Genomic DNA, 17,538 nt, shown 5'->3' on the forward strand with positions numbered 1-17,538 from the left:
ATTTTGTCAAAATTTTATTTTTATAGAAAAGTTTGTCACCATTTTATATCTATAGAAAATTTTGTCAAAATTTTATTTGTATAGAAAATTTTCTCAAAATTTTATTTCCATAAACATTTTCTGTTTACATTTTCTCAAAATTTTATTTCTATAAAAATTTTCTTAAAATTGTATTTCTGTAAAAAATTTTGTTAAAATTTTATTTCTAAAGAAAGTTTTGTTAAAATTATATTTCTAGATTTTTTGTCATTATTTTATTTCTATAGAAAATTGTGTCAAAATTTTATTTCTATAGAAATTTTTTTTTTATTTCTTTAGAACATTTTTGCAAAATTTTATTATAGAAAATTTTGTCAAAATTTTATTTCTAAAGAAAATTTTGTCAAAATTTTATTTCGATAGAAAATTTTGTCAAAATTTTATTTCTATAAAAATTTTTGTCAAAAATTTATTTCTGTAGACAATTTTGTCAAAAATTTATTTCTATAGACATCTTTATCAAAAATTTATTTCTATAGAAAATTTTGACATTCTTTGAACTTGACTAAATATATATGTATGTATATTTTTCGTTGAAAAAAAAAAAACAATTTTCCCCTACAATAAAATTTTTTGTATGTAATGCAAATTTGTAAATAACAACATTGTATTAGCACTGATTGATATATCGTGACAATTTATCATTGATTGGCACGCAATCATTTCAGCTTGAACTAAATTACATTGAGGTTGAATTAATATTTATCGTTGTATCAAATATTTGAAAACACCAATAAACGATAAACATTTCGTGTATAATTTTCAATAGACAAAATTTAGAATACAGTTAGCCCTTATTTATATAAAACATGCAAGTAGATTTCATTTAGCACAAATCAATAAAAAAAAATCAATTATAATGTGTTTTTTTTTTATATGTGTTTTTCTACTAGTTAAGATAAAAAGAAATATCGTATAAGGTCACAACAGCAATTGCTTCAGATTTTGTAATACGTTGGGCGCCATTGAGTTTGTATAGCTTCGAAATTAGATTTGGCAGTAGTAAACCATCACAATACGATTAATGATCATGAACAATTTATTAGCCTATTTTAAGCCATTTCAAAAATTTGCGTGTAACTTCGTAGACAAATAAATATTTCGACGCCTTTGTCCACATTTAAATGTTTTTAATTTTTCTCCTCTCTATATGCACGTTATAAGTATATCCAAGCTATTTAGAAATGTTAAATATCACACAGCACGCGCTCTCATTTCCTGTCGATTGTTAAAAAGATTTTGTTCTATTTGTAAACATAAGCGACAATACAAAAGAGAAACCTGCGTTTCACCACTAACATTTAAATGGCATTGGTCAAAAAGCAAACAGCTGTTTTATGTCACATGCCATTTCCCGCAATAGGATGACGAATCTCATATTAGAATTTTGTAGGAGGTTGTTTTGTAGAAAATTTCTATTGTATTTTTACAAAATAGCATAAAGTTCAACATAAAAGAGCCATTTAATTTTCGACGCTTGTAGGTGGTATTTAACCAAGTCCATTCAGATTAAACAACAAATGGGGTAGATTTTTTAAGAGTTTAGCATATATTTCACAAAAATTTCTATACCGCCCCTTTGATTAGAATAACATTTGGAGAAAATAAAGAGGATTAATTTGAAACGCTTCTACGATAATCGAAAGAGTTACATAAAAAGTAATTTGTTTTCTTGTAACTATGTGCACATCATCATTTATCATTCGTTGATAGAGTCGAACCAAATGTTAGTCAAAATATTCCAACATACAGCTGTTTATTACCCTTTCTTGGTAGTATGAGATTTTTTTGCTACATAGTTTTTTTTTCTAAAGGGATGTACAAGGATACGCTTGAAATATCACAGTTTTCGTTATTTCGCTTTTATGGCCGGTAATATAAATAACAAACGGATAAAGATAGAGTCTATATTACACACACACACATACACACACTCAAATAGTCACTGTGAAAATAGGAAGAGATTCCAATAACTTCGTTTATTCAAATTAACTACAAATGTGACGAATTGATTATTAACAGGAACTGTAAATAACAGCTGATTTATAGAACTCAAACACACTCATATTTCCTTTAACATAGCTCTCCATATCTCTCACTCCCTTCATCACTCTCTCCCTCTCTCAGAAAATGTGGTGTATTTGTGTGTTACAATAGCAACGACGGTGATTCTTTTATTTATTTTGTTATTCCATTCAATGCAATTCAAATTTGAAATTTCCATTAATGATTTTCTTCTTCGTTGTGTGTCAATGTCATTCATAAATCGAATATTGCAAAATTTAGATGCATGCATTTTGTCTTTAGCTCTGACATATCACACTGTAACAAATTGATTTTGTGGTGGCCTTGTGCTATGTAAACAACAGCTGATCCTATGTTTACATTGGGATTACTCCTTTGTTTTCCGTTATTTAGTTCGTATTACCATGACGAAAGCGTAGATAATTATGCCCAGATATTATTTGTCAAATATTGGGTTATGGATACGAGGCACCACCGTAAGGGTAAATTGATTCCATTTGAAATTAAAAAAAAAAAACTCAAATCAGTGATTTAGGATCCTTATGTTTTTCAATGTTTTATATGCAAAAAAAAAAAAAATATTGTCGTTAATGTAATTAATAGTTAAAACAAGTATATACGGCCGTAAGTTCGGCCAGGCCGAATCTTATGTACCCTCCACCATGGATTGCGTAGGAACTTCTACTACACGCACAGAAAAACCATGTTTGGACATGGTTGCCGCATCCATTTAATGCTTAGCTAGAGCATGTAATTGCCGCGAAAACCATGTATTTTGTCTTTGTAAAAATAGTTTTCGAGCGGAGAGAAATTTATGGTGGCAATAAGCATTTGAATGGTTCTCAAATACCGCAAACATGTTCTATCATTTAAATGATAGAATTTGAAACCATTAAATGGTCGGGAAAATCATGTACCTGACCATTCAATTTTTTTACTTTTTTACAGGGAAAAAAGTATTTTTATAGGTTAAGTATAGACATGTCTAGAACCATTACATGGCCATAAGGACCATTTAAATTTTTTTCGTGACCATTTAATTTTTTAACTTGTTTGCAGCGAACAGAATTTTATAAAAACATTGAGCAGGTACACAAGATTTTCATTTTGCGCGTCAGTCGTGTGTTGAATGTTTCTTGGAATGGACGGAGAATACGGATTTACTGTGTTTTGTGTTAATTTATTTATTCAGAAGTGGCACGTGGTTTTATGTGAACACAAAAAAGGAAAGTGTAATTGAAAAAATGTACCTGTTTTTTGTTCTGCATTTTGCTATATGGTATCATTTATTTTTATTTGCAGTTACATGATGTCTGCGTTTGTAGATTTGATGCGCACGATGTAAATATGGAATAATTACTTATTGTTGAAATTGAAATAAAATAGAGTGTGTAAAAATATATGATGTTTGCTTGAACGGCATTATAAATACAAATAAACAATGAATTAGTTTATAAATAAATAAAAACAAACAAATAAAGTTAATTTTGTGTTTTCTTTTCTCAAGTGGCGTCCTTTTTTCGACGATGAAAAAAGTTTTTTCATAAAGATCAAAACATTTTAGGTTGTGACCATGTTCTTTTAACTAGAAGAAAAACATTTTTAATGAATACCATAACATTTTAAATCGTGACCATTGTCTTTTCATTCAAACAAAATTCTTTTTATCAATATAATAACATTTTAGATGAGGACAATTTCATTTTTCTTAGAACCATGTTCACTGAGCCAACATGGTTGCAGGTTAAAATGTTACATGGTCGCCGCAAAAATAGCTCCTATCATATTATTTTGCTCTTCGAATATGATTGTGACAATCATGTTTCTTCTCTGCGTGTAAAGGCTGTCATCCACAATCGAATTACTTGGGTTGCGATAACACTTGCCGATGGCAAGGTATCGTAAAACTTTTTAACACTGTCTTCTAAATTGTAAGTTAGTCCATACGGGGTATATATTAAACAAAAAAAGGCCGATTAAATACGTATATAATATAGTTTGACAAAATTTTCTATAGAAATGAAAACTTGACAAAATTTTCTATAGAAATAAAATTTTGACAAAATTTTCTATAGAAATGAAAACTTGACAAAATTTTCTATAGAAATAAAATGTTGACAAAATTTTCTATGGAAGTAAAATGTTGACAAAATTTTGTATAGAAATAAAATGTTGACAAAATTTTCTACAGAAATAAATTTTTTACAAAATTTTCTATAAAAATAAAATTTTGACAAAACGTTCTATGGAAATAAAATTTTGACAAACATTTCTATAGAAATAAACGTTTGACAAAACTTTCTATAGAAATGAAATTTTGACACAACTTTCTATAGTAATAAAATTTGACAAAATTTTCTATGGAAATAAAGTTTTGGTAGATTATTTTTGGCGATATGGACCAATTTTTGTGTAATAAGTCATCGGCTTTATATAACTAAAGACCGATATTGACCAATTTTTACATGGCTGTTAGAGGCCATATATTGACAAAATGTACCAAATTTCAACCGCATCGGGTGACTTTTGCTATATATAATTATGGACCGATATGGACCAATTTTTGCATGGTTGTTAGATACCATATACTAACACCATGTACCAAATTTCAACTGGATCGGATGAATTTCGCTCCTCCAAGAGGCTCCTGAGGTCAAATCTGGGGATCGGTTTATATGGGAGCTATATATAATTATGAACCGATATGGACCAATTTTTGCATGGTTGTTAGAGACTATATACTAACACCACGTACTAAATTTCAATTGGATCGGATGAATTTTGCTCCTCCAAGAGGCTCCGGAGTTCAAATCTGGGGATCGGTTTATATGGGAGCTATATATAATTATGAACCGATATGGACCAATTTTTGCATGGTTGTTAGAGACCGTATACTAACATCAGGTACCACATTTCAACCGGATCGGATGAATTTTTCCCCTCCAAGAGGCTCCGGAGGTCAAATCTGGGGATCGGTTTATATGGGAGCTATATATAATTATGGACCGATATGGACCAATTTTTGCATGGTTGTTAGAGGCCGTATACTAACATCAGGTACCAAATTTCAACCGGATCGGATGAATTTTGCTGCTCCGGGAGGCTCCCCAAGCCAAATTTGGGGATCGGATTATATGGGGGCTATACGTAAACGTGGTCCGATATGGCCGATTTTCAATACCATCCGACCTACGTCAATAACAACTACTTGTGCCAAGTTTCAAGTCGATAGCTTGTTTCGTTCGGAAGTTAGCGTGATTTCCACAGACGGACGGACAGCCGGACAGACGGACGGACGGACGGACATGCTTAGATCGACTCAGAATTTCACCACGACTCAGAATATATATACTTTATGGGGTCTTAGAGCAATATTTCGATGTGTTACAAACGGAATGACAAAGTTAATATACCTCCATCCTATGGTGGAGGGTATAAAAACATATTTGTGTCAGTTGTTTAAATTTAAATAATTCCTATTTAATTCAACAAAAATAAATTCAAGTAAATTGTTATTATGGGCGACATTAATATTTTGGGAAGTAGTAACATCAATAAAAAAGGAGAGATACTAGGTTAAAGGTTAGGTTAAAGTGGCAGCCCGATTAAGATTCAGGCTCACTTAGACTATTCAGTCCATTGTGATAAGGAGAGATACTAGGTTAGGTTAGGTTATGTGGCAGCCCGATGTATCAGGCTCACTTAGACTATTCAGTCCATTGTGATACCACAGTGGTGAACTTCTCTCTTATCACTGAGTGCTGCCCGATTCCATGTTAAGCTCAATGACAAGGGACCTCCTTTTTATAGCCGAGTCCGAACGGCGTTCCACATTCCAGTGAAACCACTTAGAGAAGCTTTGAAACCCTCAGAAATGTCACCAGCATTACTGAGGTGGGATAATCCACCGCTGAAAAACTTTTGGTGTTCGGTCGTAGCAGGAATCGAACCCACGACCTTGTGTATGCAAGGCGGGCATGCTAACCATTGCACCACGGTGGAGAGATACTAATATTGGTTGTTTTACAAACTGGTGGTCTATACCAGAGAAGTTAGGTTACGTTAGGTTACATTGACAGCACTGAAAAAAAAAAAAAAAAAAAAAAAAAAAAAACAGTGAACTCACAAGGAAGAACTTTTGCTTAATTTTAGAAAATTTTTTATGTAAATATTTTTCGACAAATTCAAAAAAATTTACTAGACATAATTAATTTTTTTTACTTGTTAAAGAATATTTTGTAGTTTGAACAAATAATGAACTATTTTGTGAGAATTACGAATTTCCTTTAGTCCAATAATTTTTTTGCGTACGTTTTTTGCGAACAAAAAAAAAATTATACACAAAAGCATAAAGATTTACTACTTTTGTGTATAATTTTTTCCCGTTCCCAAAAAAAGTACGCAAAAAAAATTATTAAACTAAAGGAGTCTTTGTATATATATACATATATATATATATATATATATATATATATATATATATATATATATATATATATATATATATATATATATATATATATATATATATATATATATATATATATATATATATATATATATATATATATATATATATATATATATATATATATATATATATATATATATATATATATATATATATATATATATATATATATATATATATATATATATAAATATTAAAAATGCCCCTTCAACAGATGCGTTTAAAAAAGAATGTCATTGCATACTTGCTTGTATTTAGGAACATGGGTTGGCTTCCCTTTTTTTTTCTCAAAATTCATGCCACAATTGTTCCAAATTTTGTTGAGAATTGCTCCACTTTATAAGGGCTAAGATATTTTTTTACCCCCAAAAATCCCCCCAAATAAATGTTACCCCTAAAAATCCCGCTAAACGTGTAAAAAACCCCTAAATTTGGGGGGAAAACCAACCTGGCAACACTGCGATATAGCCATGTCCGTCTGTCCGAGAACACATTTTGTAATCAAAGCCCAGGTCGCAGTTTCAGTCCAATCGACTTCAAATATTGCACAAGTATGTGCTTTGGCTCAGAATAGATCCCTATTGATTTTGGAAGAAATCGGTTCAGATTTAGATATAGCTCCCATATATATATTTCGCCCGATATGGACTTATATGGCCCCAGAAGCCAGAGTTTTAACCTAATTTGCTTAAAATTTTGCACAAGAAGAACAATTAGTACTATAGTCAAGTGAGCCAAATTTTATTGAAATCGGTTCAGATTTAGATTTAGCTCCCATATATATCTTTCGCCCGATATGGACTAATACGGTCCCAGAAGCCAGAGTTTTACCCCAATTTGGTTGAAATTTTGCACTAGGAGTACAATTAGTAGTGTAGTCAAGTGTGCCAAATTTTATTGAAATCGGTTAAGATTTAGATATAGCTCCCATATATATCGTTCGCCTGATTTACACTCCTATGACCACAGTGGCCAATCTTTTACTCCGATTTAATTGAAATTTTGCACAGGGAGTAGAATTGGCATTGTAGCTATGCGTGCCAAATTTTGTTGAAATCGGTTCAGATTTGAAGATTGAGAAGTTTTTCTATACAAATAAAATTTTGACAAAATTGTCTATAGATATAAAATTTTGAAAAAATTTTCTATAGAAACAAAATTTTGATACAATTTTCTTTAGAAATAATATTTTGGAAAAAATTTCTATAGAAACAACATTTTGCTAAAATTTTCTATAGAAATAAAATTTTGAAAAAATTTTCTATAGAAATAAAATTTTGACAAAATTTTCTATGGAAATTCTATTATGGAAAAGATTTCTATAGAAACAAAATTTTGCTTTTGAAAAAATTTTTTACAGAAATAAAATTTTCTATAAAAATAAAATATTTGTAAAAATTTTCTATAAAAATAAAATTTTGCAGAAAATTTCTATAGAAATAAAATGTTGACAAAGTATCCTATAGAAATAAAATTGTGCAAAAATTTTCTACAGAAATACAATTTTGCAAACATTTTTGACAGAAATAAAATTTTAAATAAATTTTCTATACAAATAAAATATTTGTAAAAATTTTCTACAAAAATAAAATTTTGCAGAAATTTTCTATAGAAATAAAATTTTGCAAAAGTTTTCTATAGAAATACAATTTTACAAACATTTTTTATAGAAATAAAATGTAGACAAAATTTTCTATAGAAATAAAATTGACAAAATTTTCTATAGTAATGAAAATTTTGCTAAAATTTTCTATAGAAATAAAATATTCACAATTTTTTTTTTGGAAATACTATTATGGAAAAGATTTCTATAGAATCAAAATTTTGCTTTTGACAACATTTTTTACAGAAATAAAATTTTACAAAAATTTTCTATACTAATAAAATTTTACAAAAATTTTCTATACAAATAAAATTTTTCAAAAATTCTCTCTACAAATAAAATATTTATAAATATTTTCTATACAAATAAAATATTTATAAAAATTTTCTATACAAATAAAATATTTATAAAAATTTTCTATAGAAATAAAATTTGAAAAAAATTTTCTAGAGAAATAAATTTTGCAAAAATTTTATAAAGAAAATTTTCTAAATAAAGAAAAAGTTGGGCACAATTAAATTTTTGAAAAAATTTCTATAGAAAGAAAATTTTAACAAAATGTTCTATATAAAGGAAATTTTAACAAAATTTTCTATAGAAATAAAATTTTGACAACATTTTCTATAGAAATAAAATTGTGACAAAATTTTCTATAGAACTAATATTGTGACAAAATTTTCTATAGAAATAAAATTTGGAAAAAATGTTCTATAGAAATAAATTTTGCAAACATTTTATAAAGAAAATTGTCTAAATAAAGAAAATTTTAGCAAAATGTCTATAGAAATAAAATTTTGACATTTTCTGTAGAAATAAAATGTTGAAAAAAATTATCTAAAGAAATAAAATTTTGAGAAGTTTTTCTATACAAATAAAATTTTGACAAAATTGTCTATAGTAAAAAATTTTGAAAAAATTTTCTATAGAAACAAAATTTTGATACAATTTTCTATAGAAATAAAATTTTGTTTTGTTGTATATTGCCAATTTTTAAAGTACATGTTCCGATTATGACGATTTTTTCTGAAAAAAGGTTTTTTCTTGCCAATAAACCCTGCGCTAACCGGCTATTCATTCTTCCCTCAAATTTTGTAAGATGTCTTATTACGTATTTCACAAATTTTTAAGTTTTTCTACTAATCCAATATTAAAAACCTATTGATAAAAAAAGAGTCATGTAAATATATGTATTAGGCATATTTAGCGTTTATAAGTAGCCTTAGCACCGGCAATTTTAGTGCCCACAATATTTACCAAGCCATAATTGTTTTTTTTTTCTTTTATTTTGCAGAATCCATCAACTCTGACAAATACTGGAACGTTCTGATTTCCATTTACTATACATTTCCCATGTGGTATTTCAATGAATGAATTTATTAAAAGTCAACCAACACCAAATATCATAATTGCCGTAAAGACCTATAAATCTAGTCATGTCACTTTTTTCACCGCAATTGGTTATGGTGGCAGAAAAACATAAACGGACCACAAACAAAACCATAAGGAATATGGAATGACATTAGATTCACACTTAAGGGATCATTTATGCTAACGTCTGCCTAATTTATAAAAAAAAAAAAACACAAAAACAAAACACGCTGCTACATATTTTACAGTTAAGGTAATTTTAAATTATTCCCTAATAATTGTTTGTAGATGTTTTTTGTTTTTGCTATATCAAAATCATCCCTATATTAAAAAAAAAAAAAACAATGTTGAGGAGAAAAGTGAAATGCATTGAAATCTAGTTTGCAATAACCCTTAGGGACTGGACGACAATTGTCATAAAACAAACATTCCCATCAAAGTGAATTTGCGTGATCTATAATATGGTGGTACTGGAGCATGGAAGTTAAATGTGTGATTTTCCAAATGCTATGACTATGGCACTACATTGGAACAGGATATATCAATTAGTTGAAAAGCTTTCCACATAGTGGAAAAATTTTCTATAGAAACAAAATTTTGACAAATTTTTTATAGAAATAAAATTTAACAAAACTTTCTATAGAAATAAAATTTCGACAAAATTTTCTATAGAAATAAAATTTTCTATAAAAATATAAAATTTTGACAAAATTTTTTATAAAAACAAAATTTTTACAAAATTTTCCATAGAAATAAAATTTTGACAACATTTTCTATAGAAATAAAATTTTGAAAAATTTTCAATAGAAATAAAATTTTGACAAAATTTTCCATAGAAATACAACTTTGACAAAATGTTGGCAAATTTTGGCAAAATTTTCTAAAGAAATGAAAGTTTGGCCAAATTTCTAAAGAAATGAAAGTTTGGCCAAATTTCTAAAGAAATAAAAATTTGACGAAAATCTCTATAGGAATAAAATGTTGACAAAATTTTCTATAGAAGTATAAAATTTTGAAAAATTTTCTATAGAAATATAATTTTGACGAAATTTTCTACAGAAATAAAATTTTGCCAATATTTTCTATAGAAATAAAATTTTGGCAAAATTTTCTATAGAAATAAAATTTTGTCAAAATTTTCTATAGAAATAAAAGTTTGACAAAATCTCCTAAAGGAATAAAATTTTGATAAAATTTTCTATAGAAATAAAATTTTGACAAAATTTTCTATAAAAATAAAAGTTTGGCAACATTTTCCATAGAAATAAAATTTTGACAAAATTTTCTAAAGAAATAAAATTTGACAAAATTTTCTATAGAAATATAAAATTTTGACAAAATTATCTATAGAAGTATAAAATTTTGACAAAATTTATTATAGAAATAAAATTTTGACAAAATTTTCTATAGAAATAAAATTTTGACAAAATTTTCTATAGAAGTATAAAATTTTGACAAAATTTATTATAGAAATAAAATTTTGACAAAATTTTCTATAGAAATAAAATTTTGACAAAATTTTCTATAGAAATAAAATTTTGACAAAATTTTCTATAGAAATAAAATTTTGACAAAATTTTCTATAGAAATAAAATTTTGACAAAATTTTCTATAGAAATAAAATTTTGACAAAATTTTCTATAGAAATAAAATTTGGCAAAATTTTCTATAGAAATAAAATTTTGGCAAAATTTTCTACAGAAATAAAAGTTCTAAAGAAATAATTTTTTTTCGAAATTCTTTATACGAACTTGACAAATTTTCTATAGAAATAAAATCTTGACAAAATTTTCTATAGAAATAAAATTTTGACAAAATTTTCTATAGAAATAAAATTTTAACAGAATTTTCTATAGGAAAAAAATTTTGACAAAATTTTCTAAAGAAATAAATTTTTTTCGAAATTCTCTATAGGAATAAAATTTTGACAAAATTTTCTATAGAAATATAACATTTTGACAAAATTTTCTATAAAAATAATAAATTTTGACAAGATTTTCCATAGAAATAAATTTTGATAAAATTTTCTAAAGAAATGAAAGTTTGGCCAAATTTCTAAAGAAATAAAAATTTAACGAAAATCTCTATAGGAATAAAGTTTTGACAAAATATTCTATAGAAATATAACATTTTGACAAAATTTTCTATAGAAAAAAAATTGCTGGCAAATTTGTTTAGGCAGTAGCCGACTATCAAACCCTTTTTCGGGAGGTTCAAGTGTAGTTCACGTTGGGTTGAGTGAATTACCCGAATTTATTCTGATAATTGGTTGATAGTTTTGCTGCAAGTAGAGGATGCTGATGAGGAATGTGGTAATTCCGAAACAGCTGTACATCCAACCATCTTGCAGTCTATAGGGCTTTGCCCAAATAAATTCGACACGCATACTTTTCCTCTGTTGGTTAAGCTACACTTGTAGTTTAGTCAATGCATGGCTTTAAGCTGAGATCAAAAAAAAAAAAAAAAAAAAAAAAAAAAAAAAAAATTTGACAAAATTTTCTATAGAAATTTCCTACAGAAATAAAATTTTGACAAAATTTTCTATAGAAATAAAATTTTGACAAATTTTTCTGTAGAAATTTCAGAAATTTTTCACTAAAGCCAATTTAACTTTATTTTAGTTCATGGAATTATTATGTTTAGAGAAAGTTTTCTTTACTCTAATAAATTTTTGTGTTCGTTAGTTTAATTAACTAAACCCGAGGAAAAAAATATACTCCAATAAAGCATAAAGATGAACTAAATTCGTGTCTTCCACAAAATAGTTCAGAATTTCTTTAAATTTGTAAATTTTACCAAAAATGCGTCCATCATGAACTTCGTATGTCACTAAAGACATTCTTGCAATTTTGAACTCCAAGTTTTTCCTTCAAACTACAAAATTTTCTTTAACAAGTAAAAAAAACTTAGTTATATCTAACAAATTTTCTTGAATTTGTCGAAAAATATGTACTTATTTTTATGACTTCGGCGTGATGCCAACGTTTGTAATACTATTTAGTTAAAATTTTCTACAAATATTCAAAATTTTCTAAAATTAACCGAAAGTTTTCTTCCTGGTGGGTTCACTATTTTTTCAGTGTATGACAAAATTGTCTATAGAAAAAATTTTGGCAAAATTTTCGTAGTGATTTCGAAGCACTACAAACGGAATAGCAAACTTAGTCTATCCTTCCATCTTATCTCTTAAATGTGAGTGTATTCTAGACTGCTTGAGTAGAATTTCATTTGAATAGTGTAGGGTGTAATGCATGTCATTGTGACCTGTTCTTACACTTTCCTTACTTTGTGTGTTTTAACTTCATTCAACTTCCCTAAAATTTTACAATAAAACGTATAAGGGCTGCTCTTAAGTGTTTTCTATTGTTTCCGGTTTGTGTTTTTAATCGCTTGTAATAAAGGCAGCCTGAGACACATACACACGCACACACTCGCGAATCAATTGCATTGGAAGACAAACATGATTTTCCAATTCTTCACTAATCCCATTTTATCACGTCACACATTTTTTTTTTGAAATAGTAAACGGCGGTGGGGGACTTGCTTAAATTTGAAAAAATCAAAAAATATTCTTTAAATGCTAAAAAGTGTATTCGAATCAAACATTGAAAGCAGGGCATACAAACCCCAGTTGAATTTTGATTTGTAAAAATTTACCCGCTTGTTCGCCAAGATTAGCAAACAATTCGTAAAGTCCGTAACGCCATTAATTAAATTTCGCCATGACTACTGATGGCAGAAGAACACGTGTGTGGTGCAACCACCATAATGCGAACGCCCCCCATGCAATTATTCTCTAGCTAGAGTGTCGAGTGTTTGTTTTTCTTTAGATAGTCCGAGACACACGCTTCGAAACGGCTCCCATTGTGAGCCACATACAAATTTGAATTAATCTCTGATTATGAATTTTACACAGAGAGAGTGAGAGTGGGCGAGAGAGTTGGTTTTTATTGACTTAAGCCAGCGTGCACACACTAACGATTGGCACATTTAATTGTTTCTTAATGCTGGATAATATTTGATTTATTGGATGAATATTGTGTAATTTCAACGAATTAGTTGTAGTTTCCATGTACAATTTGAAGTGGTAGTCATGCAGAAGTAGTTCTTTTGGCCTCTAACATACATAACTAAGGAATGTAAATCTTTTGATATAACCAAGAAACATAAACATGCAGAAATAGCTGCACCCTCATCTAGGAGGTTAAGCAAAATGGACGCAAAAGGCAGTGTTGCCAATATTTTCCCCATTGGGGAACTATTTTTTTTTGTGGTGAGAAATTTTAAAAAAATTGAGTTTCTTTTCTAATGAAGACTTTAGTGATGAGCTCAAGCTCTTTCCATCGAACCTAGTCTCTATACCGTAAAAATTTGTTGAAGAATTATTTCCGAATTTGCGCTTTCACTTCATTTTATTTCTATAGAAAATGTTTGCAAACTTTAATTTCTATAGAAAATTTTTAGATCATTTTGTAAAAATTTTATTTCTATAGAAAATTTTGTCAAAATTTTATTTGCATAAAAATTTTTTGCCAAATTTTTTTTCTATAGAAAATTCTGTCAAAATTTTATTTCTATAGAAAATTTTGGCAAAATTTTATTTCTATAGAAAATTTTTGCAAAAATTTATTTCTATAGAAAATTTCGTCAAAATTTTATTTCTATAGAACATTTTGTCAAAACTTTATTTCTATAGAACATTTTGTCAAAACTTTATTTCTATAGAACATTTTGTCAAAATTTTATTTCTATAGAAAATTTTGTCAAAATTTTATTTCTATAGAAAATTTTGTGAAAATTTTACTTCAATAGAACATATTGTCAAAATTTTATTTCTACACAAAATTTTGTCAAAATTTTATTTCTATAGAAAATTTTTGCAAATTTTATTTCTATTGAAAATTTTGGCAAAATTTTATTTCTATAGAAAATTTTGTCAAAATTTTATTTCGATAGAAAATTTTATTTCTATAGAAAATGTTTGCAAAATTTTTATAGAAAATTTGGTCAAAATTTTATTTCTATAGAAATTTTTTGCAAATTTTATTTCTATAGAAAATTTTTGCAAAATTTTATTTCTATAGAAAATTGGGGCAAAATTTTGTGTCTATAGAAAATTTTGGTAAAATTTTAATTCTATAGAAAATTTTGGCAAAATTTCATTTCTATAGAAAATTTTGGCAAAATTTTATTTCTATAGAAAATTTTTGCAAAAATTTATTTCTATAGAAAATTTTATCAAAATTTTATTTCTATAGAACATTTTGTCAAAACTTTATTTCTATAGAATTGCAAAATTTTATTTCTATAGAAAATTAGGGCAAAATTTTCTGTCTATAGAAAATTTTGGCAAAATTTTAATTCTATAGAAATGAAATTTTGCCAAAATTTTATTTCTATAGAAAATTTTTGTGTCTATAGAAAATTTAGGCAAAATTTTAATTCTATAGAAAATTTTGGCAAAATTTCATTTCTATAGAAAATTTTGGCAAAATTTTATTTCTATAGAAAATTTTTGCAAAAATTTATTTCTATAGAAAATTTTGTCAAAATTTTATTTCTATAGAACATTTTGTCAAAACTTTATTTCTATAGAACATTTTGTCAAAACTTTATTTCTATAGAATTGCAAAATTTTATTTCTATAGAAAATTAGGGCAAAATTTTGTGTCTATAGAAAATTTTGGCAAAATTTTAATTCTATAGAAATGAAATTTTGCCAAAATTTTATTTCTATAGAAAATTTTTGCAAAATTTTATTTCTATAGAAAATTTTTGCAAAATTTTATTTCTATAGAACATTTTGTCAAAATTGTATTTCTATAGATCATTTTGTCAAAATTTTACTTCTATAGAACATATTCTCAAAATTTTATTTCTATAGAAAATTTTTGCAAATTTTGTTTCTATAGAAAATTTTGTCAAAATTTTATTACTATCGAAAATTTTGACAAAATTTTATTTCTATAGAAAATTTTGGAAAAATTTTATTACAATCGAAAATTTTGACAAAATTTTATTTCTATAGAAAATTTTGGAAAAATTTTATTTCTGTAGAAAATTTTGGAAAAATTTTATTTCTATAGAAAATTTTGTTAAAATTTTATTTCCAGTGAAAATTTTGTCAAAATTTTATTTCTATAGAAAATTTTGTCTACATTTTATTTCTGATGAAAATTTTGTCAAAATTTTATTTCATTGTTGTTGTTTTTGATTTCAGCCATGCATATACTAAACTATAAGTGTAGCTTAACCAACAGAGGAAAAGAATGTTTGTCAAACTTATTTGGGCAAAGCCCTATAGACTGCAAGTTGGTTGGATGGACGCACGTTTCGGAATTACCACATTCCTCATCAGCATCCTCTACTTGCAGCAAAACTATCAACCAATTATCAGAATAAATTCAGGCAGTTCATTAAACCCAACAATGAACCACACTTGAACCTTCCGAAAAAAGGTTTTACATGATAGCCGGCTTATGCCGAAATAAATTCGTCCAAACATATCTCTTTTCCTTTGCCACCGTCAAGTCATCGATTTGAGTGCAGTTGGCTGGGTTTATTTTTAGCGTGCTTCCTCTTTTTTCATTCGTTTTGTTTTGTTATTGTTGGTTTTGTTCTTTAATCATTGTTGTTTTTGATTTCAGCTTAAAACCATGCATTGACTAAACTACAAGTGCAGCTTAACCAACAGAGGAAAATAATATAGAAAATTTGGTCCAAAATTTATTTCTATAGAAAATTTTGGCGAAATTGTATTTCTATAGAAAATTTTGGCGAAATTGTATTTCTATAGAAAATTTTGGAAAAATTTTATTTCTTTAGAAAATTTTATTTCCAGTGAAAATTTTGTCAAAATTTTATTTCTATAGAAATTTTTTGCAAAATTTTATTTCTATAGAAAATTTTTTCAAAATTTTATTTCTGATGAAAATTTTGTCAAAATTTTATTTCTGATGAAAATTTTGTCAAAATTTTATTTCTGATATAAATTTTGTCAAAATTTTATTTCTATAAAAATTTTTGTCAAAATTTTATTTCTATAGAAATTTTTGTCAAAATTTAATTTCTATGGAAAATTTTGTCAAAATTTCATTTTTATTTCTATTGAAAGTTTTGTCAAAAATTTATTTCGTATTTTTATGTGTTGTTGACCTATTTTATGATTATTCTGATTATTAATTTTGTTCGGCTTGAGGTCATAGAAACAATCGATTATTGATTTGTTTTAATATTTATTTCCAATATTTCGGTTAGTGCCACTAACCATCTTCTGGGATTTTGTATCTACATAAAATACAAAAATTAAATTACATTTAATGTTCACAAAAATCACAATTGTTATGGAAAATATATTTTATCGAAAAATAACTAACTTGAGTTCTTGTGCTGCTGTTTGTTTCGCAATTCACCGTACGCTAAACTTCTTTTGTGTCGATGCTTGTTTATAATATGTCGATACATTCTGGCGCATTCTTCCGTGTCTTTTTTGAAATTCATTCTTTTGTCAGGAGAGAGATCTATTATATTGATCATCTCAAGAGTGTATCTTCGTCTGTGATTATTCTCTTGAGCAAGTATCTCGACGTCTGTAAAGTTAGGCTTGTGTCCTGTTGTTGTACAGTGAGGTGCCAGTGTTGTTTTTTGTTCTACCGACTTGTCTGTAGCTTTATGGTCTGATTTATGCGACGAAAGTCTTGTCTTAAGTTTAGTCATTGTAGTGCCAACATATGCCATTGGACATATGTTGGACTTGTCCCCATTACATTTAATTTTGTATACTATATTACGCTTGTCCTCACTCTTTATTTTTGACTTTGTATTGCTGAATAATTCTTTTACTGTTCTTGACGTCCGTGATGCAATTTGAATTTTGTCCTTGTTATATATGTCAGATTTTAAAAAACGTTCTGAGAAACCCTCGATGTATGTCATGGGCTTATAGGACTTATCCTTTTTATGTTCCAGCTTTTCAATTGTTTTATTTTTAACGCGATTAATCAGTCTGTATATTATTGTATTTGGAAACTCG

The 17,538-nt window shown here is 27.1% G+C and overlaps 1 long non-coding RNA gene across 1 annotated transcript in view; it reads left to right on the plus strand.

The window, feature by feature from the left end:
• Positions 1-9,835, plus strand: part of LOC142220943 (uncharacterized) — a 176,444-nt gene extending 166,609 nt beyond the window's left edge. The window contains exon 3 of the long non-coding RNA XR_012717931.1: positions 9,430-9,835. This is a non-coding gene — a long non-coding RNA (uncharacterized LOC142220943). The remainder of the gene's footprint in view (positions 1-9,429) is intronic.
• Positions 9,836-17,538: the final 7,703 nt, after the last annotated feature.

Source organism: Haematobia irritans, chromosome 1, assembly GCF_050003625.1.
Source record: "Haematobia irritans isolate KBUSLIRL chromosome 1, ASM5000362v1, whole genome shotgun sequence".
Lineage (NCBI taxonomy): Eukaryota > Metazoa > Arthropoda > Insecta > Diptera > Muscidae > Haematobia > Haematobia irritans.